Genomic DNA, 10128 nt, shown 5'->3' on the forward strand with positions numbered 1-10128 from the left:
CTGTGGAGGAGTTCATGCAACGTGGAGATGTGGCACTGAGGGATGTGGTTAGTGGGCATGGTGGCCATGAGTTGATGGTTGAACTAAATGATCTTCGTGGTCTTTTCAAACCATAACGATTCCATGATCTTTGCTAGGGAACTTTAAATGAGCGAAAGGTGTGAATAATGCGGGTGTGAGAAGTAGCTGGTGGGGTTCTTGGGGCTGATTTCTGTGGAGGATGGCAGGGACAGAAGCAGGGGATGTGCTTTCAGGCAGCGTCAATGGGAGAAGCTGGATCTGTCCATACAAACCTGCATTCCTTTTAGTCTTTTGGTGACCACTTCAGAACACAGTAATTCCTTTACCCGTTCATTTAGATACCCATTTACATTTAGTGGATAGAGCAAATGTGTTTCTTACTGACAAGAACCATTGCTTAGGGTGGTTCTGGTTGATGCCAGCAGGAGCTGTGATGCTCTCCAGCATTTGGAAGGACGCTTCCACTCTGCTGACAGGACAGAGGATGGGGGATGCTGTGCTGGCAAGGAGCGTTTGGTGTGGGTAGGTGGCTGCCAGTTGTCCCTTCAGCAAGCAGGACACAACGGCCTGACTCCAGGGATGAGAGTACTCTGCAGCTCCATTTCCCAAAGAGATGCATCCTCTGCAAATTCATCCTTACTCAGCTCATGTATCAGGGAATGAGCTCCAAAATCTCTCATTTTATGGAATGTGCATTACATAAAGGAGTTTTTTCAGTGACTAGAAGCCTTAAAAATATTCTCCAGTGGTTGGGAGGGAGGGAGAATGGGAAGAATTAAGCAAAATAAAAGAAACAATAGGAAGTGCCAGGCTGCACTACTGGTGTCACTGATACTGCTTTGGCTTCAGACTGTGAGACGAGAGAAACTGAAGTCTCAGACTGCATTTTGTCACCTGTTCCTTACTTTATCTCATAATAGCAATGTAGCTGTATATTAAATGAAAGGATCTTGTCACAAAATCACAGAATTGCATAAGTCGGAAGGGATCTCAGGAGATCATCATCAAGTCCAACCCCCTGCTAAAGCATGTTCCCTACAATAGGTGTTCAGAACAGCTTTTATGATTTCAGGTTTTCTCTCTGCAATCCTCAGAGCATCACTCTGCTCCTTCCACCTCAGAAAAGTTAATGTCATTCAAAGACAGGAAGCCAAGATGCACTAGAAGTAAGTGCTGGACCTAAGAAGTCTATGTAGGTTAATGGCAGCCTCTGCCCACCCCTGCTGCCACCAACAGGCTGATGTGCTGCTCTGTGCTGCCTGCGGGTCTTGGGTGATCCCTGCGATTCCACCTCCAACAGCGGAGGGAATGCAGGATCCCCCACGTGTTTTCTACGTCCTAAAGAAGGAGGTGAAAACGTCATTTTAATTTGAAGGCTGTGCACCGTGATGTTTTTTAATCTCCACCATGTATATATGGCTTTTATGTGAATAGCAAAGCAAAGCAAGATAAACAGTATCAAAATTAAAAATACAGCAGTCGTATTTTTGTCCAGCTGAAATTTCATCATACATCTCGTCGTATAAGTGATGGAGTGGGGATAGACTCAGCTTGTCACTTCAGAGGCAGGCAAAGGAAAAGGTAAATTCAAAGACTGAGAAGGAAGGTGTTGGGTCACTATCTGTAATAACACATCCACTTCTGTCGCTATTCCATCTCCAGGCTGACCGCTGGAATTTGTTGAACTGTGAATTTCTGTACACATAGAAAGTTCACGCTTCAGAGCACAGCACTGATTGCTCATCACAGGCCTGTGAACCAAGGCAGCTCCTGCAGAATTCAGTTCTTCTCTAATGAGCTTGTCTAGAAGTAAGAACAGAAAGGATTAAAGTCAGTAATAAATCACATATGTTTTATTTTTCCACTGTAATTTGTCTTTGCAAACATCTTAGGTTTCTCTCTCAAGAGTTCAACACACGACTGTATATTTTTCCCACTTGAAACACAGCACCAGAAGAATTCTCTTTCTGACAGACAGAGAATAATCAACAAACCCAAGCCCCAGAATGCTCATTTGTTGCCTGTGATGTTTCAGTAAAGAACGTCTCCCTGTTACCAAATTAAGCAGCTTCCTCCTCTCTTTGACTAACAGATGAACATATCTGAAAGCATTTGCTATTGCTTCTCTTCTGTAGTAAATAATCAGGGTAGAGAAAACTTACTGTGAGGCACTGAGGGCAGTGGTGGCAGCGCTGTGCTTGCAGGGGAGCCACCAGCACCGCACCACCATTAGTGTGAAATGGGGCTCTTCTCCAGTAGGGGAATTAATTCAGTGCAGCAAAAAGGGAGGCACGCAGCAAACAATCCTTTCAAATGGAATTAAACTCTACAGGTTTTAGTGTTGCTTCTTTGAAATCCGTCCTGGGGAATCTCTGGTGAGCATTTCTTTCCTCCCACAGGGCGGGTGCTGAGGGACTGGCTTAGGCCCCTCTTCCTTTCAGTTGGTGCTGGGAATAAATGTTGTTTCCACCATTTCTGAAGTACTCCTATTGCTGTTTTTCATTATGTCTTCATTGTATCCTGGTGGTAAAATCAAGCAGCTCTATAAAACACATCTTGTTAAAGTAATATTCTCCATCCCGTGGGTCACTCAGTGCTTACGTTAGTCATGTTTATCTCCAAGGGTGCCATCAGCGAAGGTCGCGGTCCCCACACTGGCTGCTCTTCAGAACTGCTTTTCTCATTACAGTGCAGACTCCAACAGCCTTTTCTTTTTCTTTCTTTTCCCTTTGATTGCTCTCACAAGCCATTAAAAAGTTGATGTTTGCCAGTTCTTACCACAGGTATAGTCTGCTTTTAATTAAGCCTCCAAGCTACTGCAGATTGTTTATTTTTTACAGCCAAGCAGAAATCAGGTATTTCATCGCAGGGGAAAAATGGGTTCTTCAACATTTGCTGTTTTGTCCTAATGCAAACTGAGCATAAACATCGGTACAAAATATCCCAAAATGCTGTCTGATTTGGAAGCATCGAGGTGTCTGTGCTATAAGCTGTGATCTACAGCTTGCACGTGCCTCTGAAGCTGCAGCCCATGAGGGCATGTGGCTGTCCTGTCCACTCCCACTGTCCCCATGGCATCAGCCTTCAGCTTTGCTACATCACAGCCAACAGCCCTCAGGAGGCACTGCCCATTAGGCAGCAGCCTGCTTTGCTTTCTCTCATTTGCTTCTGTGGGACCTCATCAGCCCCCTGAGCACACATACAGCATCCGAAAGGCTGAGGCCAGCAATTCCCAATTTTAAAAAGGAGGCTCGTGGAAGCCACAGCATTCCTATTTGATAGATTGACCTGTCATGTGTTCCTCCAGCTGCCTTCAGAATCTGTGCTGACTTTCAGTTTGTGAGACAGGACCCAATTAATATTCTTGCAGTTTGCAGGATTTCTTCTGAATCTGCTGCTATGAAATTCTTACAGAAAAAAAAGCTCAGAGAGAGGGATTAACCTGATGCAGAGTTTATAAAAGGACAGACCAAAAAGAATTCAAAATCTGGCTAAGAAGAGGAGGAGCTCCTGCAGAAACTCAATATGATGCATTGCAAGAAGGATAATGCCACAGTCTGCAAATACTCTCAGGTCAGCAGAAGTATAAAAGAGGTCTTCAGAGACTGTAGGAGAAGCTAAGACGAGAACAGGCAGGTCAGATCCTTAACAAGCTGAACAACTTGAATAACAGACTTAAGTCATGATGAAATACTAAGCTGGGGCACCACAGCACAGGCATCCAAGAACAGGTGAATGAAACTTTGGAAAAAACATCACAATGAACAGCTCTGTAAAGATATCAGTGATCAGAAAAGGCTTGGATGTTGTCTTTGCCCACTTTGTAAAGACATTTGTAAAACAAAACAAAACAAAACAAAAGCATTCTTCTCCTGCCATTTAAATGCAAACATACATTCTGTGCTTCAACTGTGATTTCAGCATTTCATAGAATCACCAAGGTTGGAAAAGACCTCCAAGATCATCTGGTCCAACCATCCACCTACCAGTAATCCTCCCCCACTGAACCACATCCCTGCCACATCTCCACTCTTTCTTTTCTTGAACACCACCAGGGCTGGTGAATCCACCTCCTCCCTGGGCAGCCCATTCCAACACCTGGCCCCTCCTTCTGAGAAGAAATGTTCCTAATACCCACCCCGAGCATCCCCTGGCACAACTTGAGGCCATTACCTATCGTCCTACTGAAGAGGCCGACCCCCACCTCGCCACAACCTCCCTTCAGGCAGTTGTAGAGAGAGATAAGGTCTCTCCTGAGCCTCCTCTTCTTCAGACCAAACAATTCCAGCTCTCTCAGACAATCCTGTAAGACGTGCTCCAGCCGTGTGCTACATTTTTATTTTAATATTTTAATTATGCTTAAATTATGATTTTCATTCAGAGCTGAAGGCAGATTGATATTAAAGCTCATTGAGGTCTTGCAGCTTCCAGTCAGGACAATCTGGGGCCAAACTCAGACCTGGGCGTTGGACATCAAACGTGTGGGTCCAGGTTGGAAGTGCTCTTCGTGGAACCAACCATTGGATGTAACTCTACATTTCATTTAAGAAAAGGAAGACAAAGAGCCCGTTTCCTTCCCCCAGGAATCTCTACATCAAGCCATTTCTTTTATGAATCTGTGGTATTTATTTTACATAGGGAGTGCTAATTAAAAATATCCATTGATAAGTGATTTTTTTTTTAATGTTCAGAACTGGAAGATTACAGCGGATGGCTGGAGCAGATTAGGAGGTTATTGATACAAAATGACTTTTGCTCCAAATCCTCCTTGTTTTCTTCCGCAGGAGACTTAAATGTCTTCTGAAGGCTTTTTATTCCACGGGAAGTCAAATTGATAGCTCCCAGTTCCTAGACTTCATGATAAAGGCAAAAGAAATGAATGGGATGAAAGCCTTGGAAGAGGGCATCCAAAACACAGCCCCTTCCTCCCCAAGTTCAGGTCTCCTTTACAGATTCTCAAAGTCTTTTCTGTGCTTCTGGTGATTTGTTTTAGATAAGGATGGAAGTACTCAGGACAATTTTTTTAATTATTATTCTTGTGGAAATGGGTCTGCATTTCCCTACCGTCATCATTTAAACCATTTGAAGGGTGTAAAAACCATCTTGGTTTAATTTGAATCAATTTTGGAATCAATTAAAAAAAAAACAAACACAAATTGAATCAGATTAATTTCTCTTTCATTCACCGCTCTGAAGGAAGCACAGAATTGGAAACAATGATAAAGGAGGAAGAGCACTTTTTAAAGGGTTCAGTTGAAACCTTGTAAGACGCAGAGATTAGCTGAGGCAAAGATTTTTAATTAACATGGTTCTAAAAGGAAATAAAACACAGTAAAACGTTGTAGCACAAAACACAGTACTGGATTATGGTATTCAGCTGCTCCTCAGCCTCCTGCTTACGTGAGAGAACGACTAAGCAAAGAGCACCCCACTGCTTGAATGCATACTGTGATGTGGGCAGTTGTGTTACAGAGGTGGGAGCTATAGAGGCCCTTTTCCTCCTCAAGGAGAAAAGACAGAAGGAAAAAGAAAGATGTCTGCGTGTGGTGGATCTGTGGCACGGGGAGACAAAGGCTTTGGTGCTGATGGGATGCGTGCTCCTGGGGATGGGGCGACCTGTGGAGTGCCATGCCAGACAGAACCAGATGGCCAGGACAACTGGGTCGGGGTAGCTGAGATGCTTTCCTGTGCCAGCCTTCCTGGTTCAATACTGCTGTGGAAGGGCGAATCCTGTGTATTTGTAACCTGGGGCCAAACTCACCTGAGATTCGTGGAGTATCCGAACAAGGTGTGCTTGATGCTTTATGTGGGGAATTCATGGCTGTATCAAGTGTTTTCTGGGCCAGGTTTTCCCTTCTTTGAGCTGCCTCACAGTTTGCTTCCGTCTCATAAAATCTTTCTTGGTCCTTTATTAACTAGCTCATTGGTCTGGAGTATTGACACCACAATGTGTTAAAAGGTAGGGGTTTCCTGTTCATCTAACCACCTGCTTGGCATTAATATGTGTACAGACCACAGCAGGGTTATCCTGATACCCGCACACATGCTTCAACATTTTAGTACATTAGAAGTTAAATTACGTTATATTTATGAATGTTATTATGAGTTACTGCGTCATTAGAGGTTCATTATCTTAATAGAACTTGAAAAGTGGTTAACTCATAAATGTAAATTAAACTGTTTGGCTATAATTTTGACTAGAATTGCTGTACGATATTTTCCTGCCCTGCACAGTGTTTTATTTCAGGACAAATCCATACATTTTACCACATAATCACAGGACGTCTGAGGCTGGATGTGCCTCTGGAGACCATCTGCTCCAACCCTTGCTCAGCGCAGGATCAGCAACAGCATCTTGCTCAAGACCACATCCAGCTGGGGTTGAGTATCTCCAAGGCTGGAGATCTCACAACCTCTCTGAGCAATGAATTCCAGCATTTGACCTTCCTCACAACAATAATTAAAAAAACAAAAGTGTTCAAGTGCTGTATCCTGCAAGCTCAGACTTCCTTAAATCAGCACTTGATGGCAAAACAGACTTCAGTTTAGATATACTACTATATATTTTTTCCTCAGTAATTTCTTGCTAAATGTGCTATATCGTTGCAATAGGGAAAGTACCACTAGATGGCATAGGTAAACTCTGAGAACACAAAAATGGATGCATACAGCTCTTCAGGCATCTCGCCCATTCCCAAGACAAGGAGTGCTTGTGGAACTTCTAGAAGGGGGTCTGAGTGCCTTGGGAGGACGGGGATCAGCCTGGCTTCCCAGCTCATAGCCCCCAGCTCCTCATTTGCTCCAGTCCACTCTCTCCCAAGCTCCTCAGGAGATCTGCAGTAACATTTTCTGGCCTTCCTGAAGCCCCAATTTATCCCTTGCAGCACTAAGCCACTCTAACTTGGTCATAGGAGCAGAACATATGGTTACCTTTCCTCCCTCTCCCTAACAAGGACAGTTCATTATGAACACCCCTCTACATTTCATGAAAACAGGAACAATATGTATTCTTTAAGATTTAAATCTCTGCTGCTTCAGCTCTTAGATGTTGTACAAATGTTGCAGATCTTATGAAGTGTGCGATCCGGGTGAGATGGATGCTTCTTAGGTGCTGAGCTTTCACTTCCAGCCAAGCAGAAGCAGCTCATTCTGTGAGAGCTGTGTGAATATTTGCAGGCTGTGCTAAAGCAAATCCTGGGTAGGAAATAAAGAGGAAAAAAAAAAGAGAAAAGATTAACATCTTAAAGCCAAGGCAAACAACAATTGAAGGTGCTCATCCTGAAGTGCTTTCCCTCCAACACCTGCAAACAGCAGCTCTGTCAGCCTGCTCCTATGCTGGGCACGCTGAGCCCTACAGACGGGTTTGGGCCACTTAAGTCCCATCGTTATGAAGTGTCAGCACAGGGAGACACTGCAGCATCACCAAACGCTGCCAGCAGCGGAGCCGTGCACAGCTAAGTGCTGTAACACGCCTGTGGCACTGCTCCTGATAATGAGGCTGGCAAATTCACGGAGTCTAACAGCCATGCTGTGGGTTAGCTCTGAGTGTGAGAGCAATCTCTCACACAAGCACTGGATGGCAGTAAATGCACAACAAAAGTTCCTCAGACAAAGGCAATTAAATATAGCACGGCAAAGAGAAGCTGAAAACTTCAACTGCTTCAATGATCAGTTCTTTACAAATGGCTATTATGTAATATAATAAGTAACTGTAGTTTTACTTATTCATTAGAGAGTTTTGTGCATGACTACAATCCATCTGCTTTAAATGGCTTGAGACTGAAATTAGCTGTCTCAGATGTGATGGGAGTTGCTGCATATCAGTAAGGAGGAGAAACCTTTCTGTTTGCAGGAATATTGCAAAGTGGATGAACTAAAGATTTTTCTTAGGAAATTTAAATAACTGAATGTATTTTCTTATTTGCCGAGGTTTTGCAGATTGATTGCTTTTTTTTGTGTGCATAGGCAAATGAGTGCAGAGCAGTATTTCTGTCAAACCTGATATTGCTTTTTCTTTGGGATTCGGCTGGGCTGATAGAAGAAACATATTGCCAGACGCTGCACTGTCAGGCATCTTGTTGGATAGCATCTGACGTTCTGTTAAGAAAACCAACAGCATTTCTGTTCACAAACCCCTATCAAAAGGCTTCAGAAATCTGCTAATGGATGGAGCCCGGAAAGTGATTGTGTTTAGGAGCCAGCATCCCAGAGGAGTGTGTTTGCTGGGATTTACCTGCTCGTGGTCCACAGCAGCTGGGGATGCAGCAGTGCCCCGAGGGAGCTGGCTGCCGATGGCACAGAGCAAGATGCTGAAGGGCAGCTCTTCAAGGCTATCAGATTTGCCCAGCAGTCTGGCCCCACTTGAATAATGAGCCATTTAATGCTGTGCTGAACTGCTGGAGATAGAAATGCGTCTGCTGGAACAAAAACGCAGGTGCCAGGGGTAGGACTTGGGACTGTATTTCAGCAAGCAATGGCCAAGAAATGGTTTCACAGTGGACAGCTGACTGCTAATGGCTCCCCTCTAACCAAGTGGCTAAAGTGCTGCAGCAATCCTGGGCTGCGAAGGAGGAAAGTGCTCATGAGAGGCGTGAGGAGAAATTATCACTCTGTGAGGCATTAGCAAGAGCATTACTGGAACAAACTGACCACTTCTTGGATCCCCAGTTTAAAGAGCATGCTGATAAATTGGAAAGGATTCAGAGAAGTGCTGCAAGAATGATTTGAAGTCTGGAAAAGCTTAGAGGGTGCCAAGTATTCAATATAATTTATCCAGAAGAAGCTTAAGTGCCTTCATCATGGCCTGTAAGTCCCTACCCAGGGAAAAGGCTTCTGAAGTCTCTGATTCACTTTAATGCTGCAGAGACAGGGGCAGGAAAAGACTGAAGATCCAGGGGCAGGAGAAGACTGAAGATCCAGGCTGCAGGACAAGCACTTCTTCAAAGCATTTGTGCATTATCTATGAGGAGCCCAGGCTCAGCCCTACAGGCACGATCGTCATCCAGAAAAATGAGCATCCTGTGGCTGTTTCTCCCCTGTTGCACCAGTGGGTATCTAGATGAGCAACTGAAGTCAACAGTTGTTTTAGATTTATTCAAGCATAAACACGAGCAGATTTCTGTCTGCCCTTCACCAAACTGCAATGTTCCTAATTTTTCACAGCAACATTAAAACAGAGAGAACTCTGTTGCCATAAAATAAATTGCGTAGTGCTCAGAAGCAATGTAAATGTAGACAACGAGGTCCTTAGGATAAACAGACGTTTCTGTTGCAAATGCAACAGAGTTCTTTTTATACAAAGAAAGTCAGAGATACATCAGATAAAAAGCTCAGTACATAGCTAGATAACAGACCATATTCAGTAAGTTTTCTAAACATCTTGTTCTGTCTGTCAGATCTAATGATGACTGGTGACTAGACACCTCAACAAAATGCTGCTTTGCTATTTATTTCTCATTCGCTCTCCTGAGAAATCTCAAAACATTTCCAATTTGATTTAAGGAAGTTTCCCGAAGTCAATTGTACACGCTACAGAAAACAGTTCACTTACATGGTCAATATGAAGTCTGTAAAGAACAATAAGGAGAAAGTAATTTCATTTTGATGATGCTAACCCTGTCTATTTATGCTATTCTTGGATTTTAATCCCCCTGTCACTCTCTCTGAAATTTGTTTTATCTTGAATCTTTCTGTCACATTTGAATCTTCACTGAGACAGGATACAAGGCTGAACTCTGCTCCCACCAAGGCCCGTGTGGGCAGCAGCCCAGGAGGCACACAAGGGAGAGCCCTTGGGGGATGGTGGCAGAAGGCTGTGTGATGGGGCTCCTGCTTTCACAGCTTGCCTAAGCATTCCCTGGGCTGTTTTTGAAAACATCTCTGGGGAATTTAACTATTTTTGCTGAAGAGAAGGCAACAGTGAATAGCTTTTACTTCAGAGTTCCTCAAGCAAGGTTACTCTTACACTGACAGCAGTGATGTTCTGATCAACTTCAGACCCATACTCATCTTCTGCATCTGCTCTCTGGTATCCAGAAGAGATGCCTGAGAATCCAGGTTGTTATTTCAGCTGTGGGTTTGGATCCCACTGCTGCTAGAGGATCTTTT

This window comes from Lagopus muta, chromosome 1, assembly GCF_023343835.1.
Source record: "Lagopus muta isolate bLagMut1 chromosome 1, bLagMut1 primary, whole genome shotgun sequence".
NCBI classification, from domain to species: Eukaryota; Metazoa; Chordata; class Aves; order Galliformes; family Phasianidae; genus Lagopus; species Lagopus muta.